This window comes from Acinonyx jubatus, chromosome D3, assembly GCF_027475565.1.
Source record: "Acinonyx jubatus isolate Ajub_Pintada_27869175 chromosome D3, VMU_Ajub_asm_v1.0, whole genome shotgun sequence".
In the NCBI taxonomy this organism is placed as follows: Eukaryota; Metazoa; Chordata; class Mammalia; order Carnivora; family Felidae; genus Acinonyx; species Acinonyx jubatus.
In genome coordinates, this window is record NC_069392.1 from 8,874,356 (window position 1) to 8,893,337 (window position 18,982).

The 18,982-nt window shown below is 46.0% G+C and overlaps 1 protein-coding gene across 9 annotated transcripts in view; it reads left to right on the plus strand.

Moving 5' to 3' along the window:
- The window catches only part of CUX2 (cut like homeobox 2), a 281,761-nt gene that overhangs the window by 99,068 nt on the left and 163,711 nt on the right, over nt 1–18,982 (plus strand). The window lies entirely within an intron of this gene.

The window sequence follows — 18,982 nt, forward strand, 5'->3', positions numbered from 1 at the left end:
TCATGCACTTTGTATACATTAGCTCCCTTAATCCTTATAAGACCCATGGAGAGTGGTGCTATTTTTGGTCCCATTGTGCATGTAAGGAAACTGAGGATCAGCAGAGTGAAGCTCACAGTAGCAGATGTCAGAACCGGGATTTGAACCTTGGCAGCCTGGTGCCTGTTGATGCTTTTTTTTTTTAATTGAGGTGAAATTCATGTAACATAAAATTAATGATTTTAAAGTGAATAATTCAGTGGCATTTAGTACATTCACAGTGTTGTACAACCACCACATCTATCTAGTTCCAAAACCTTTTTATCACCCCAGAAGGAAACTCCATACCCATCAGCAGTCACTCTCCATTTGCCCCTCCTCCCAGTTGTTTTGGAAGGGAGCTATGTTGGTGTGTGTTCGGGCACTTCTAGCTTTTAGTCCTGGATGCAGAGAACATCCATCCATCCATCCATCCATCCATCCATTCAATGAATCCATTCATTCAGCAAAGGTATTTTAAGCACTAATTTTGTGGCAGACACTGTGCCAGACACTGGAGGTGCATTGGTGAATACACTCATGGTCCCCACACTTGAAGCCTCACAGTCTAGAGATGGAGGACACACGTGAGGCAGAAACTGCAAATTCAAATTCCTGCAAGTGTCTAGTAGGTAAGATTAATGAGGGAGGAGGAGCAGATGCAAGACTACAGGGAGTGCTAGAGACTGTAGCTAATTAACTAGAGAGTGGATTCTGAAGCTAATTAACGATTGCCAGGCAGGAGTGCAAGCACAGTGTGGTCAGATCTCCTTAGTTTTAAAATTTTTTCTAGGGGCACCTGGGTGGCTCAGTCGATTGAGCGTCCGACATCAGCTCAGGTCATGATCTCATAGTTTGTGAGTCCGAGACGCACATCGGGCTCTGTGCTCACAGCTCATAGCCTGGAGCCTGCTTGGGATCTGTGTCTCCCTCCCTCTCTGCTCCTCCCCTGCTCATGCTCTGTGTCTCCCTCTCTCTCTCAAAAATAAATAAACATTAAAAAAATTTTTTTTTAATTTTTTTTAAGTTTATTTATTTATTTTGAGAGAGAGAACACAAGCAAGGGAGGGACAGAGAGAAGGAGAGATAGAATCCCAAGCAGACTCTGCACCATCAGCCCAGAGCCTGATGAGGGGCTCAAACTCACAAACTGTGAGATCACGACCTGAGCCGAGATCAAGAGTCGGACACTTAACCAATTGTGCCACCCAGGTGCCCCAGATCTCCCTATTTTTAAAAAGCAACTGGAAATGTGGATCTTTGTATAAGGCCCTTGATATTTAAGATACAGCAGAAACTAAACAAAACACATTTACAAAGGCCAAATGGGCCACCAGGTTATAAACTATGTTAGGATTCTCCAGAGAAAGAGAATGTGTATGTCTGTGTGTGTGTGTGTGTGTGTGTGTGTGTGTATAAAAGACATTTATTATAAGAAGTTGGCTCACAACATGATGAAGGCTGAGAAGTCCCAAAATCTGCAGATGGCAAGCAGGAGACCCGGGAGATCCATTGGTGTAATTCCAGTCCAAATCCAAAGGCCTGAGAACCAGAAGAGCCAACAGCTTAAGTTCCAGTCTGTAAGCCAATAGGCTTAAGACCCAAGAAGAGCCAGTGTTTTAGGCTGAATTTGAAGAAAAAAGCCAGTGTCCCAGTTCAACACTCAGGTAGGGGGAGTTCCCCTTACTAGCCAGAATGTGGGCCTTTTGTTTTGGTCAGCCCTCCAACTGATTGAACAAGGCCCACCCACCCTTGTGAGGCAGTCAGCTTCACTCAGTCTACCAATTCAAATATTAATTGTATCCAAAACACCCTCACAGACACACCCAGAATAATGTTTGATTGAATATCTGGGCATCCAGTCAAATTATGATAAAAATTAACCATCATAAGTCCACCCCTTGTCAACGTGGCACCATACACATTTCCTTTAAACCATATTTAATCTCCAAATAAAGGTAATAACAAGGTCATAATTCCATATAATATGACACAGCTATCTTGTACACAACCAAATATGCACTAATCCCTTCCCTAGAAGAGGAAGTAAAGTTGTAGGTGAGGTTTACTCTTCTCTTGTTCCGAGCCACACTCAAAACCAGAAGCTTTTTAGGTCACTTGGTAAATTGGCCAGAGTACTACGCCCACATGAGGAGTGTGCTGCCTCCAGAATCTAAAGAGACACTAGACATTGTGCCCTTTTATTTGGCTGTAAGAAAGGGGCCAAATGTAACAATTATCCTTCACCTTAGATAAGATACATCAACATGCCCCACACTACTGGACCCCTAGAAATTTCACTGAGAAAGAAGACCCCTGGATTAAAAAAAAATTTTTTTTAATGTTTTTATTTATTTTTAAGAGAGAGAGCGCGTGCGTGGGGGAGGGGCAGAGAGAGAGGAAGACAGAATCTGAAGCAGGCCTCAGGCTCCATGTCAGCACAGAGCCTGACGTGGGGCTCAAACTCACGAACCTTGAGATCATGACCTGAGCTGAAGTCAGACACTTAACCGACTGAGCCACCCAGGCACCTGGATTTTTGTCAGATTTTATTTTCCACCCTCTGACACAGAGGTCTTACCAATAAGTGTAGAGTATTGCCACTTCTTGCTCATTAGATCCAGTTAGCATAATGTCATCAATGTAATGAATCGGTGTGAAATCTTGTGCAAGATTCCTGCAAACTGAATTATGACATAGGGCTGGAGAGTTGATATGCCCCTGAGGTAGGACAGTAAAGGTGTATTGCTTGCCTTTTCAGCTGAAAGCAAACTGCTTCTGGTGGGCCTTATTAATAGGTATGGAGAAAAAGCATTTTCCAGATCAATAGCTGCATACCAGGTACCAGGGGATGTGTTAATTTGCTCAAACAATGAAACCACATCTGGTACAGCAGCTGCAATTGGGAGTCACTGCCTGGTTAAGCTTACAATAATCCACTATCCTTCTCCAAGATCCATCCGCCTCTGCACAGGCCATATAGGCAAACCGAATGGGGATATGGCAGGAATCACCACCCTGCATCTTTCAAATCCTTGAAGATGGCATCTCTGCAGTCCTGCCTATATTGCTATATTGCTTTGGATTTACTACTTTTCTAGGTAGACGCAGTTCCATTGGCTTCCACTTGGCCTTTCCCACTATAATTGCCCTCACTCCATAGGTTAGGGAGCCAGTGAGGGGATTCTGCCAGCTGCTTATTATATCTATTCCAACTATGTGTTCTAGGACAGATGGGTTTGGGAACCACTAGGTTCACTGAGACAGGCCTGAGCTAAAATTCCATCGATCACCAGACCTACATAAGCCCCTACTCTGACGGTGGAACCTAATGACAGTTTGGCTCTCCTGGAATTAGTGTCAGAGCCAGTATCCAGTAGTCCCCAAAAGGTCTGATTATTTTCTTTTCCTTGTGTGTAGTCACCCTGGTGAAAAGGCCAAAGGGTCCCTTTAGGGAAAGCTAGGAGAAAGATTTCACAGTATAGATTTTCAGTAGTATGCCAGAGTCCTTCCTCAAGAGGACTTAGGCTCCCTTTCATTCAAGGGATTCTGGGTCTGTAAACTGGCTCAAGTCTGGGAATTGATTGAGAGGCTGTGACTCTCTCTGTTTTTATGATTTGGGTTAGACTTGTGTTAACTTGACCTAAAATAAAACTTTCTGTTTACACAGATCAAGTTAGAATTTAGTTAAGTTTCCCATCTGTTGCACTTCTAGGAACACCACCATAGTCCGGGTGAGCCACACTATTCTGATTGTAGCTTTGACTCTGCTGTCCATTACAGTAACCACACTCATCTTGCCTTTGGTGGTTGAGTGCCATCACTTGGCCTTTGCTGCACTGGGATCCAGTTATTCCCATTGCATTCATGATTCCCAATTCGGTGACTACAGTTACCACTGTGAGGTTTGCCCTTCAGAGACCAGCGATCGCAGAGCTCCTCAAGATTGCCAGGGCGCCCCTTCCAAATTCATTTCTCACAGCTGAAGTGCAAAGTGTGTCTTCTGAACCTTCCCAGGGTGGGTGTGTAGGTTTTAAATGACAAATCCACTCTAACATTCCAGTCTCCTTAAGCCTTTGAATCTCTTCCACTACATTAAACTAAGGCAAGTCTGGCATTTCCAGTTCACTCACTGTGGGCCACTTTCTGGTCCACTTTTCAACCAGCCAACCAACCAATTAGAGCCCTTTCTGACTCCCCAAGCTGCAACATGGAATCTAGAATCTGTTTAGTAAGCCCCTGTCAATAAACTTGGCCTGATCCAACTTTATGTACCTTCCACCATCGTACCACATTCTTAATTTCCATTCCCACATACATTCCTGAGATTTCTGTCTGTATAAATTAGAAATCTCAAGTAGTTCTTTTGGAGTTTGGCACACCTCTTCATGGGTCACAACTTTGTACCTCACCTTTGGAGGCCTGTCGGGACTTGAGCCTAGTTATAGGTCTAGGAGCAAAGAGGGGTGGTGGAGGCAGGTCCTGGGGAGAGTTAGCTTTGCCTCAAATGACACCTGCTTCAGGGGAGGCCATTACTGATTCCTTAGGCATTGCAGGGTTGATCCCCTCAGATAAGGGAGAAGCCATTGCCACTGTGGGCAAGGAGGTCCTCTTTCAAAAGCAAAGAAGCCTCATCAGAATTTAGGGGCTCAGGGTACCTGGGTGACTCAGTCGGTTGAGTGTCCAACTCTTGATTTCGCCTCGGATCATGATCCCAGGGTCGTGGGATCGAGCCCCACATCAGGCTCAGCACTGAGCATGGAGCCTGCTTAAGATTCTCTCTCTCTCTCTCTCTCTCTCTCTCTCTCTCTCTCTCTCTCTCTCTCCCTCCCTCCCTCTGCCACTCTCCCCCACTTGTGCTGTCTGCTGGGGAGTTCACCTTGCGTTGTAATTCAGCATGTCGCAGGATGAAAATTTGGAGGTTGATTTTCAGCAATCTCAGCCCTGCAGCCACAGGCTTTACGGGTCTCCTTCTGGGAGCACATAGAAGCTTTCAGATCATTTATGTGGTGCTTGAGCTGGGAATTCAAATCCCTGAGCTCATCCTTTTCTTTCCCACTTTGTCTGGCAATATTAGGAGCAACTAACTCATCTCATTATAATTCATTATTTTGCCCAAAATATTGAAAGTATTATGTATACAGTCATTCAGATCCCTGCTTCTTAGAAGTGGTTGATTAGGAGTACCCAGTGGTGATATTTTGTGTCCCTCTATTTTCAGATCACACCATGGACTATCAGTGTTCTTTTGACCTCTGGAAATAGAGTCATTAGAGTCCTTAAATCTAATCGGGTTAGTCAGCCAGTTCTGGGAAGCCCAGTGTCAATTCAGAAAACTCAACTTTAAAATTCTGTTTATTTAGAACCACACTCAGTACCAAAATCTGCATTCTGCTTCTCCAGAGAAATAGATCCATCCAACAGGAAGTGTGTGTGTGTGTGTGTATGTGTGTGTGTGTGTGTGTGTGTGCGCGTGCACGCGCGCACATGCGTGCACGTGTGTGTTTGTGTGTACATGTGTGTACACAGATTTATTATAAGGAATTGGCTCATGGAATAACAGAGACTGAGAGACCCCACAAGATGGAGACCCAGGAGAGCTGATGGTGTAGTTGAACCAAATATGTCCAGAGTGATGCAGACTCTGATAGAGATGTAAAGGAAATGTCTGGGGAGATCAACTGAAGTCTGCTTGGAGAAGTCAGGAAGGGCTCCCTGGAGGAGGTGATACTTGAACTGTGTGTTGTGAAGGATAAGGAAGGGTTTGCAGGAAAATTAGGTGGGAAAGGGAACTCCTGGCATAAAGAACATGCATGCTTGGGTTCCTACAGCTAGTTCAGTGTGACCTAAGTGCAAGAATCAGTGTGGGGACATGATAGGGACACATGGGGACAGTGAGGTAGGCAGGCCACCCTGAAGGGCACAGGAGCTAGCTAGGGCTTTGAGCAGGGGAGTGTCAGTGTATACTAGAAAAACTGCTCTGGGAGTTGTTTCTTGAACACCTGCTGTGTGCCAGGCCCTGGGTTTTCAGTGGTGAGAACAGAGGAGGTCCCTCCTGGAGCTGAGATTCTAGAGGGAGAGTAAGACCATACATGATGGAAAAGTGAAATATGTGGTCACTCTGTGGTAATAAGTGACATGGGAAGGGAGATGGGGGTGACCGGGTGTGTGTGTTGGCGGAGTGGAGTCAGAGTAGAGCTAATGTGGTTTTAAATAGGGGATCATTGAGAAGGTGACTTTGGGGCCTTTGAAGGATTTGAATATGGCAGCCACGAGGATCTCTTGGAGAAAGCATTCCTGGTAGAGAGAACCACCAATGTGTTATGTAAAATGACACAGCCACTATGAGAAACAGTTTAGTGGTTTCTCAGTAAGTTAAACATAGAATTGCCATATAACCCAGCAATTCCACTCCCAGGAATGTACCCAAAAGAATTGAAACAGCTGTTCAAACAAAAACATGCATGTGAATGTTCATAGCAACATTATTCACAACAACCAAAAGATGGAAACAACAGTGTCCATCAACAGACAAATGGATAAACAAAACATGGTCTATTCATACGGGGGAATATGATTCAGCCATAAAAGGGAATAAAGTATTGATACAAGCTACAACATGGGTGAACTTTGAAAATAGTATGCTAGATTAAAGAAGCCAGTCAGGGGCACCTGGGTGGCTCAGTCGTTTAAGCATCCAACTTCGGCTCAGGTCATGATCTCCCAGTTCATGAGTTCAAGCCCCACGTTGGGCTCTGTGCTGACAGCTCAGAGCCTGGAATCTGCTTTGGATTATGTGTCTCCCTCTTTCTCTCTGTCCCTCCCCCACTTGTGCTGTCTGTCTGTCTCTCTCTCTCTGTCTCTCTCTCTCTCTGTCTCTCTCAAAAATAAATAAACATTAAAAAAAATTAAAGAAGCCAGTCATAAAAAGCCACAGAGTGTATGATTTCATTTCCACAAAATGTCCAGAATAGACAAATCCACTGGGACAGAATGCAGGGTTGCCAGGGGCTGGGGGGAAGAGGAAATGGGAAATGAGTGCTTACTGGGTTTGGGGGTGATAAAAATGATCTGGAACTAGATAGAGGTGATTATTGTACAACACTATGAATGTACTAAATGACACTGAATGAAACACTTGAAAATGATTCAAATGTTAAATTTTATGTTATATGTACTTTACCACAGTTAGTGCCTATTGAAGGGAGGGCGAGGAAGCTGGTGTGCATAGAGCCCGGATAAAGACTTTAGCTTTTACTACCAGTAAGCTGGGAGCCCTGGAAGGCTGGAGCAGAATAGTGAAGTCATGGACTTGAGTGCTGGCTCTAGCTGCCTTTGGAGAATAGCCTCAAGGGATTGTGGGTAGGAGACCCATGGAGAGGCTATTGTAGCCATTCATACATGTGGTGAGGGGGATGAGAAGACAGTGGAGAGGGTGAGAAGGGATGAAATTTCTAGCTATAATTTAAAAGTCGGGAATGAATGAATGAATGAATGAATGAATGAATGAATGTCGAGCCAATAGGATTTGCTGATGGGCTGCACGTAAGATGTGAGAGAATGAGAGGCATCTGGGGTAATTCTAAGATTTTAGCCTGAGCCAAGGGAAGGATGAAGCTGCCCTTTCCTGAGATGGAAGCACCTGGGAGAGGACTAGGTAAGTGTATGGAGGAGATCAGCAGCTCAGCTTGGGGCCATGGATTTATGGGTGAGCAGGGCAGGTGTACCAACCTTGCCAGAGCTGAGGACAGCCAAGGTCTGGTGGTGAGGGGAGCAGGCCTGCATTGAGTGGCCTCAGGCAAAGCTGCAAGGGCAGTGGGGTCAGAGAGTTTTGCATCCAAAAATAAAGTGATAGGAACTTTATCAAGCCCTCATCGGGAAGAAGGTGCTGAGCTCTTTCCTGTGTCATTTCATTTAATTGACACAGTGACCCCTTGAGCTTGCAACAGTTGTTAACCCATTTTACAGGTGGGTGTGGAAGGCTCAGAGAAGAGACTTGCCCAAGGTCACGCAGCATGTAAGTGGCTGGCTGGTATTTAACCTCCCGGAATCTGGTTCCAGGACCCAGCACTTGTTTTTCAGGAGGTCTGTCATCCAGGGCAAGAGCCAACACATTTGAAGGCAATGCAGGAATTTGCAGGTTTTTGCTGTCAGGTGGGTGGGAAGGGGGTCAGGATTTGGTCTAAGAATTCTCTGCTTAAGGGGTGCCTGGGTGGCTCAGTTGGCTTAAGTGTCTGAGTTTGGCTCAGGTCATGATCCTGTGGCTCGTGGGTTTAAGCCCCACATCAGGCTCTCTGCTGTCAGCACGGAGTCCGCATTGGTTCCTATCTCCCTCTCTCTCTCTGTCCCTCCCCAGCTCGTGCTTTCTTCTCTATCTCAGAAATAAATAAAACATCAAAAAATATTTTTAAAAAAATCCCCTGCTTAAACTAAGGCAGTGGGGGCAGCTCAGGGCCAGAGGTGAGAGACTTTGGTCCAAGGCAGTCCCATTGCCCTCCTCCTTATTCTGCTGATATTATTATAATTGTTGTTATTATCAAGTTGAATTAAAGTCCATCACTTTGGGAAAGGGAAAATTCTGGAAGGGAAATCACCAAAACTTCAGTAGAGGTTGTTCCTGGGTGATGAGGTTTTTCAAAAGTTTTTATAGTGGAAAATTTTAGACATCCACAGAAACAGAAAAAAATACAATGAATCCCCTTGTCCCAGTCACCCAGTACCAACTGTTACCAGCATCCTGCTGTTCTGGTCTCGTTTATCCAACTGTCTCCCTCCACTTTTTTTTTTTCTAGAATATTCTGAAGAAAATCTCATAGGTGGTGGTGGATTTTAAGTGATCATTATTTTTGATTCATCTGGATTTCCTAGTTTGTGTAGAGAGATTTGTATTTTCTGTTGGCTTTAAAACTCGCTGAACTTTTAAGGTGCCCAATCTCTGGGCACCTCTGCTTCCTCGTCTGTAAAATGGGCCTGCTAACAGGAGTCAGTGAGTTCATCTCTGTAACACATGCCACAGCATAGGTACTGCTGTTTGCATTATTATTTTGAATGAAGTATATTTTTTAAGGCGCAGATTCTGCTTTGGGGCTCTTGACCACAATGTGAGCTGCTCTGCTCAGAACCACCATCCCCTTGCCCTCTCAGTCTGCCCCACGTGTCAGGTACATACACATGACACAGTGAGAGCCCAGGCTCTGTGCCCCTGGCTGGGAGACCCTGTGCTGGCGCTCAGCTTCTCAGTTTCCACATCTGTATGTTGAGATTGTTGCGGCACCCATAGGGCTGCCCCGTAGGCTGCTTTGCATGGATGGAAGGAACTAGTGTGAATAAAGGTACAACGCTTGGCATACGGTAATTGTTGATTGGCACCCGCTCTCTAGACTTTGTTTGGGGATGAGAATGGGGCCAGGGCAAGAATGAGGTGTGGAGCCACCAGCCAGTGGAACAAGCTCTGGCCACCATACCATACAGTCAGGTCACCTGGGTTCAGCCCTGCTGTGACATTTGAGACAAGTGTCCTGACCTCCCTGGGCACCCACGTGAAAGGCTCTAGCCTGGGCTATAGAAAGCCACAGAGGTTGGGGCTGCAGCTGCCGGGACTCCTGCACCCCTCTTTTCCTCCCCTCCCCTAACAGCAGCCACAGCCAGGCAGGCTGGCCGGCGGGAGGGGCTTGGCATGAGGACCAGCAGATGCCAGTCTCGCTCTGTGCACAGATGTATCTGCCAGTTTCTGATGGGGAGAAGCGATCTGGGAGTCGCTCACTTCATTGATAATTAAATTCAAATTAAGAGAGATTTGCATTTATCAAAAGCCTGTTTGACAAGGTGTCACTGTTCCCATCCAGCACCCAGGCAGGCGCTGGGGAGCCTGGGGAGTGGGCAAGGGGAGGTGCAGCTTCGTGAAGATAGGGAGGGAGCGATGGGTAGGGGCAGGGAAACGGGAAGAACAACAGAGGGCCTGTCAGCCCTTCCTTATCACAGAGGGTCATGGCTCAGTGGTAAATGGGATGAAACACTGTGTGGCCTTCATCAGACTGCTTAACCTTTCTGAACCTCACTTCTACACGGTAGCCCCCAGGGGCTCCTTCCAAAGAGATGGACTGCTGTTTGGCATTGGGTTAGGCTAGGAATCCCCAACCCTGCCACCCTTCTCGGCTGGAAGCCGGAGGGCCACAGATCTACGGGGATTGTTGGTGGTGCCCCCCAGCTCCCCTCCTCAGCTAGTGCTGCCAGCTGCTGGTGAGTTGGCTGATGGTAGCTCCCTGCTGTTTCCTTGCCAGGGGATTCTCAGCCTCCAGGAGTGCTTGCCCAGACACGTTCTGTCCCACCCCGCTCTGGGGGCTGACCAACTGATTCAGGGGACCAACAGCCCTGCCCCCTTCCTTCCAGGCAGGACTGTCCTATGGTACCATTCACCCTTCAGAGCTCCCCCTCTGAACCCACCTCTCTGCCCAGCTTCTGCCCCTGCCCCTGCCTGCCTCCCTCACTCCCTTCAGCTTCCTTCTGAGTGTCTTCCTTCCATGAGTCATCTGTATAAGAATCCCCACCTCAGGTTCTGTTTGTAGAGCACCTAACTCAGGAAAGAACTTAGTCTGGGCTCAAGTCCTGTCTTCAGTGTTGTGTGATCTCCAGCAGGCTGTCAGCCTCCCTGAGCCACATGGGGCACATGAGGATAAGATAGGCCCCACATCTGGGATGCCTGGGTGGCTCAGTCAGTTAGGTGTCTGACTCTTGATTTCAGCTCAGGTCATGATCTCATGGTCATGGGATTGAGCCCCATGTCAGGCTCCACGCTGTCAGAATTCCTGCTTGGGATTCTCTCTCTCCCCTTCTCTCTGTCTGCCCCTCCCCTCTGTCTTGCATGCACATGCTCTCAGTCTCTCAAAATAAATAAATAAGCATCCAAAAAAAAAAAAAAAAAGGCCCCACTTCTTAGGGTTCTTTTCTAGGATCACAGAAAATTGTGGATGTGACATCCCTTCTTGTCAACTGGAGGCTCTCTTCAGAGACGAAAAGGATCCTGTTGGTCTGAGGGGTCCAAGTGTGCTTGGTAGGAGGAGAGTGGAGAGGTTTTGGGGAGCAGAAAAGAGAGAGGTATGTGCTGGGACATTTTCTGCCTCCCTGGGTTGGGATAGGCTACAGAGAGTGGACGTTGCAGGCCTGGTAAGAAAAGAATAGCAAATGGCATTTGTGGCAAAGAGAACTACACGGGCAGAGCCTGGGGGTGAGATACCCAGAGAAGGTCGTGGAGGTGGAGCGTCAAGTCAGGTTAGGGGTTCAGTGGGAGAGGGAGGTGGGCAAGGCCATGAGATTGTGATGGGTGGCCCAGACTTTGTCTTGAGTGCAGTAGGGGCCATGGCTGGGTTTTGAGCAGGAAGTAGTACTGTGTTTTAGATTTTAGAAGGGAATTTAGATTTTAGACATCTTGGTAGAGGCATCCCTCCTTCTGCTCCTTGAGGGAGATACTCTTTGTGGTTAAGTGAGCAGACTTTGGATACAGACACCTATGCCTGCCACTTCTTGTTCAAGAACCAGATAAAGTATTTGCCTTTTCCTCAGTTTCCCCACCTGTAAAATGGGCATGATGCTATCTCCTTGGGGCAAATAAGACTATTATACAAATGACTGACATTTGCTGGCCTGCTGCATGGAGAAGAGTTTAGAGGGGCCCAGCATGGAGGTGGGAGCCCAAGGAGAAGCTGGGCCCATGATCCAGGTGAGACATTGTAAAGGGCCCAGTGAACACAGCTGTGAGGATGGGGGTGCACAGTGGGGAGATTCAAGAGATGTCTAGGTAGCAGAATGTTGGGGATTTAGTGACAGATATACAGAAGAGAGAGCGATGGTCAAGGACAACTCCTAGCATTGGAGGCCTAGGTAGGGGATGGAGTCCTTCCTGAGATGCAGCAATGTCCTCACACCCCTTGGAATCCTCCAGGTAAGGAGGTCAGTGCTCATGTTGGGGAGCAGTATAACCTTCACTTGCTGTGTGATTATGGGCACATAATCTCTTCATCTCTGGTCCTTATTTGGTCATCTAAACAATTGTAACATCCCTCCTGCCACTGACCGTCAAAGCGTCTATGTGGTAGGCAAGATAAAGAAATGTCATCACCATGGATATTTCTCTAAGGAAGTGAAGTCTGGCTGTAGCAAGAAACACCAAAGTCAGACTCCAGAAGGAACAGTCTATATAGTGGGTCTCTGGGCAGTTGTGAAATTCCCGTCCCTGGGAGACCCAGTGATCCAGGAAAGGAGCCCCTGGACACCTGGTTCAGCAGCAGGGTTATGTTCGGAAATACTGGCTGTTGAGGTCCTTGTTACTGAAATTGTTGCCTTTCAAGCTCTGCGTTGGGGCAAAGCCTCTGGATCCTCCAACGGTGCTCTTCTGTGGCAGTGGGAGGTCCTGGCTTTATCTGATCTATTTCCCCCCCTCATCTCAAGACCAGCCGAATTGCTTCTCCTTCCTTGGGAGGCTGTTGTATTGTGGCAAAGAAAACCTGCTATAAGAAAATCTGTTATACAAAGTGGATAAACAAAGGGATGGCTGTAAGCATTGCACAGGCTCATCCATTCCTTCCACAGTGTTTAGCTTCCCAAGGTCATTTCAAAAGGATAAGATTTGAGAAGAATGGTTTCCTGTAAGAAACTGCCTACTGTGTTAAAGGCATGGGCCCACCTTCATTCTGCTGAAGGGTTGTTCATAGTTACAAGTCCTAGGTGTCAAAATCAGACAGACTTGGGTTCAAATCTTGACTCTGCTTTGAATTAGCTGTGTGACCTTAGGTAAGTCACTTGACCTCTCTGAACCTCCATTTTCTTAAATGTAAAATGCAAATTTTACACAGGAGTTGGGAGAAGCAGTGAGGTGGTCTTGGAGCCAAGTCTAGAGTAAATGTCAGTATTTGGCATTTCCAGTAACTTCTCTGTTCTTTTCATCCCTATTCTGGTTCAGCTCCCTGTCCCTCACCTTGCTCCTTGTAGAAAATTTTCTAGTCTTGAAATGGTCTTTGTCAGCTGTGCTTACAAAAGCAGCAGAAGAGTTGGGGTGAGCTGGAAATGTACTCAACAACTTCCGAGCACCCATGTAGGGCTTTCGAGGGGCCCGATTTCCTGAGCAGAGGAGCAAGAACAGCAAGTCCAGGATTGTGTTGATCGGGGACAGTTGGTATGGAGGCAAGTCTCACTTTCCCATCAATACTGTAGATTGAGCTGGCAGCAAAGAGATTTTTGGAGTTTTACTGAGGCTTTTCTTAAAAAAAAAAAAAAAGGTTTATAATACAACCTGTCAAATTGAGAAGTCCCTCTTGATACAGAAAAATGTATACAGAAGGTAATTTTGGTTTCCCAGCCATGGTGAAGGCAGGTCTTCAGAAGTAGTCAGCTATCAGCTTTGTGGCTGGGTGTGCCCTCCTCTTTCATATTAATAGGTTTCATCCAGTTGATGGTCTCTATTTACCCACAAAAACAAAAAACAAAAACAAAAAACAAAACAAAACAAAACCGCCACAGCTAAATATAGCCCCTGCACAGGTAGCCTGAGACGGTCTTAAGTTAGGGGAACAAGGAGGGCAGGATTAGGGTGGAGATTTTGTGCATAATTGGAATTGTGAGAATTTGCAGTTCTTGTCCTACTTGGCTGGGGCTCCAGGGCTGCAGAGATCTCTGAAGTGACCTCAAAAGCTGTGTGACCTTGGGTGGGTTATACCTCCTCTCTGAGCTTCAGTGTTCTCCTCTATAAAGTGGCATCATATCTTTTTATGATGTTTCAGGTTTGACTTCCATGGCTCAGTTTTCCACCTGGGTACAGTGCCTGAGAAGTGAGTAGGATCCTGTGACACCTGTGGGACATATTTCTCCATTTTCATTTTTATCATCTCAAGAGATGAAAGGAGGTATTACATGAAGGGAGATCTTCTTTGTTGGTTGCCAAGCCTTGATTTCTTAGATCCTTAGAATTAAAATTATAACTTAAACCTGTATCTTAGGTACAAATTAGGGCTCAGGTGCGCTTAGTTCAATGATCTCCCCCCCCCCCATCACACACAGACACACTTGTCTTGGTAGAAGTGTCCTTCCTTCTCTCTTCAAAGGAGACAATCTTTTTTTTTTTTTTTTTAAGTAGGCTCCACACCCAATGTGGGGCTCAAACTCACGAACCTGAGATCAAGAGGCTCGCGCTCTACTGACTGAGCCAGCCAGGCGCTCTGCAAGGGAGACCATCTTTTGTAATTATTAAGTGAGCAGGCTCTGGACACAGATACCTGTACCTGCCACTTGTTTGATAACCCAGGTTAAGTGTTTTCTTTCTCCAAGCCTCAGTTTCCCTATCTGTAAAAGAGGCATGTTACCATCTCCTTGGGCTAAATGAGATGATAATAAAAATATTTATTGAGGACTTGCTCTCTTTTTGGCCTTGTGCTAAGTAAGCATCATCTAAGTATCTAAGTAAGTATCTAAGAACAGTCCTGTGAGATGGGTACCTATATTATCCTCATCTTTCAGGTGGGGGAAACTGAGGCTCATAGTGGTAAAGTAATTTTCTCCAGGTCACATAGCAAGTACATAGCAGAGTTTAAGTCCCAGCTCTGGGCAATTTCAAAGTCTGGGCCCTTGAGCTCCCCAAGTTATGTGACCTCCTAATAAATGTCAAGGTCTCAGCTCCATGCCTGGTATGTAGTAAGCACCCAGTAAATGTTGGCTGCAGTGACCATGGCAACGGTGGTGATGCTTGGGCAACCTTTGCTTGGGGGCAGGGGGACAGAATGGAGGATGGATTTCCCGGCGAGTTCTATCATGAATTCATAAATTTCCATCAGATTTCCAAATGGGAAGTCTCACACTGAGATGAGCCACATGCAAAGTACAGCCTTCCCATCTAGAATAAAAGGGATATATTTATATATACACGCTCACACTTTGGTATCTCAGAAGCCAGGCAGAATATTGTAAAGCAATGTACAATGGCATAAAATATCGTCCCAATTTAATCCATCTATCTAGTGTTCCATCTAATTACTATATTAGAAAAGTCTTCAGACCATGTATTGAACATTATAAATGGGAATAAAATGATTCTGGTAATGGCTTAATAAAACAGGTGAGGTAGCTCCGTCTGTCTGCCTGTATCCTTGGACCATGGCCAGATTGATTTGTCAGGGAAGGGGGAAAAAAAAAGAAAGAAAAGAAATGGGCTTGTGTTGTTGCACTTTGGAGATTGTCTCCATTAGGGGCCTTTGATTTTATTCTTGTTTTTCCTGATGAGAAGTGGTTATCGGTTCCTTTTGTTAACAGCAAAATATGTAGAACTGATGGAAAAACTGACAGCAGCCGTTTCATATTTTATAAAGCCGCTCCCAGCTTGTAATTTGCCGGTTGGGATGAATTGAGGAAGTCTGAAACTCCTGGTGAATTTGCAGATGATGGCTGCAGTCTTGTCTGAGGGCATGTGTAACCGTCGGGGTTTAGCTGCTCTGAGAAGCCGCACATGGGGGAGGTAGAGGGAGCCCAGGGTCAAGAAATTATATACCAACCATTTGGAACTAGAGTTCACCAGGCAGAGGAGATCTGGGCCTTTTGTACATCAAACGGTCTTTCTTTGTGCCTAGATAGGTGTTTGCTTTTTCAGAATCTCTGAGGCTTTCAATATAAATCATAAGATGACTTTCCCTTCTTCTCTCTCTCCAAATGCTCATTGTCTTTATACCTTGAGTCCTTGTTCCCTTTCCTTAAAACTGCCATTGCTATTCAGACTTGACACATCTCGGTCTGAATTTGCTCCTGGCTTTGGGGCTGGTAACCAGCAACTAGTGACAGGTGAGCCACACTAGCCATAGTTGTATATCCCTCTCCCCTTCTGAGACACTGCACCATGATGAAGGAGAAAAAAACACCCCTTCCCCCAAGTGCCATGCTTTTTTCCAGCCCCAATCTCTAATTTCTTGCTCCAAGTAGACTAATATGCGGGTGTCGGAGGTTAAATTCCAGTGCACCTAGGAGGTGCCCATCCTTCACAGAGGTCTAGCATTCACACCAGGCGTCATCTGCGTTGTCATGGCTACACGGGCCCAGGACCCCAGAGACGGGAGCGCAGAATTAATGGCAGTCCCGAGTAAAGGATTCCTGTCTTGGCGAGGTTGATGGATTACATTGATGTACCATTTGTCATACTGTAATTGTTCTGGCAAATGTAATACCCACTAGTATAAACATTGTACTGCTTTGCTAATAAAACCCAAAATAGGAAGAGAAAGGATGATACAGTGTTATGCTCACTTAAAGAGACAATGCCTCCTTTCCAAGTTGGAGCCCACTTCTTCTTCCAGAAGCCTCGGCACCTGATGCCTTCTCCATCGATGTGCACACATGTGCTAAGCAGCTGTCCAGCACCCACCTTTCCAGCATGTGTGGTGTGGCATGTGTGTGCAGACATATTCTCTATGTCTCCCTCTCTATCAGCATCTCCCGTGATTCCTCTTCTTGAGGGTTTCATCCAGTCCAGCTGGGGACTGACTGATGAGTTATTGCTCAAAATCTCCTTGTGTTTCCTTGGTGACTGCCTGGCATCCCTGATGGAGGCTGTTTGTCCAAATTGACTTGGCATTCAAGGCTCTGCTCTAGCACAGCCACTGCTTCCGGGAAGTCTTACCTGACCAGCCCACCTTCACTGAGCTCACATCTCTCAGGCCTGTGTGACTCATCTGGTGCCCGTTCTGCCTTATGATCCCTCTCTTTAGATTGTGAGGTCCTTGAAGGGCTATTCCTGTAAGTAATGCACTCAGCTGCAAGTAACTGGAAACTCAGCCAGTGATGCCTTAAACTTATGGGTGTATTTTTTTTTTAAGAAACTTTATTTTAGGACACCTGGGTGGCTCAGTCAAGCGGCTGACTTCAGTTCAGGTCATGATCCTGAGGTTCATGAGTTCAAGCCCCGCATCAGGCTCTCTGCCTCTCTGCTGCTCATGCACACATACTGTTTCAAAAATAAACATTAAAAAATGTTTTTAAATTAAAAAATAAAGAAACCTTATTTTTAGAGCAGTTTTTCATTCACAGAAAAATTGAGCAGAAAGAACAGAGTTCCCATATGCTCTCTGTGCCCCACCCATATGTGTAGTCCCCTCCACATCAGCATTCCTCACCAGAGTGGTGCATTTGTTATACTTGATGAACCTACATTGGCACATCGTCACCCCAGATCCACAATTTCCATCAGGGTTCACTCTTGGTGTTGTATATTCTGTATATTTGGACAAATGTACAATGACATGTATCTACCATTAGAATACCATATAGAGTATTTTCACCACCGTAAAAAATCTTGTGTGCTCTGCCCGTTCATCCTTCCCTCCTGCTAACCCCTGACAACCCCTAATCTTTTTACTGCCTCCATGATTTTGCCTTTTCCAGAATGTCCTATAGTTGAAATCATACAGTATGTAGCCTTTTCAGATTGGCGTCTTTTACTTAATAATATGCCATTAAGTTTCTTCCATGTCTTTACATTACTTGATAGTTTTTGGTTTTTTTTTTTTTTTTAGCACTGAATAATACTCCATTGTCTGGGTACACCACAGTTTATCTACTTACCAACTAAAGGGCACCTTGAGGGTTTGTTTTTCTCACATAACAAAGTTCACAGATATGCAACCCTCAGTCTTTTCATTCCACCATGTTGGCTTCCCCCTTCACAGCTGTAAGATGGCCTCTTCCCCTCCAGGTCTCATATCTGCAGGCCAGGAAGGAAAAGAAGGGAAAGCCAAAGGGACAGAGGGCAAAAGGTTTTCTTACAGTGAAGATTTTACCTTTGAATTCAGGAAGTTGAGCCCTCTTCAGGGACATCTAATCTTCATCTCGTTGTCCAGGACTCTGATTGGCCACGTGTAGCTGCAAGGGAGGCTGGGAAATGAGACCCTGTAGCTTTCCATTCTCTGGTAGAAGGTGGTGTTATGGTTGAATTCTGTCTCTTCAAAATTCATATGTTGGAGTCCTAACCCCCAATACCTCAGAATGTGGCTATATTTGGAGATAGGTAATTACCTTGACCTAAAAGGTAGTTAAGTTAAAATGAGGTCATAGGGGTAAGCCCTAATCCAGTGTGACTGGGGTCTTATAAGGAGAGGAGATTAGGACAAGCATACATGTACAGAGGGAGGACCATGTGAAGACACAGGGGAAAGACAGCTATCTACATGCCAAAGGGAGAGGCCTCAGAGGAAGCCAACCCTGCCAACATCGTGATCTAAAACTTCTAGCTTCCAGAATTGTGAGAAAAGAATTTTCTGTTTAAGCCACCCAGTCTGTGGTATTTTGTTGTGGCGGCCCTAGCAAACAAGTGCAGGTGGTAAAGGGGAAGGGGTTTGGAATAACTTTTGGGGGAGCAGTCTATAATGCCTGCCACAGGTGGCTTCTCTTATCATCCCATTTTACAGTCAGGGTCAGTAACAAGTTCAGTGCTACATGGAAGTCTAGTATAATGATCAGAGTTTTGACTCACCCCCTCTGGGTTTGAATCCCAGCTCCACCACTAACAATTCTGTGCAACATTGATAGAATTGCTTCTGCCCCTGAGGCTCAGTTTTGCCTTCTATAAAATGGGGCTGACGATAGCTCTGGTCTCCCAGGGCTGATATGAGAGTTATAAATGAGGTGAACTATGGGAGTTATCTACAGAGTGCCCAGGGTGTAACAACCATTTAGTCTGTGCTCACAGAGGTGGCATTGGGGCCAGATCTGTCTGATTCCCAGGCCTAGCATTCTGTTTCCCTGGGAAGGTGGCCTGATCAGAGCAGCACAAAAACGCCTGGGATTTATGCCCCCATGATCCACTCACTGTGTCTGTCCCCACAGCCTGAAGTACTTCCACCATGCTCTCTCTGCCCAGAGAAGCCCCCTCTTCCCTGGCACACCCACATCTGGAGTGAGGGGCTAAGCAGAAGCCTAAGGCCCTCTCACTCTCCCAGCT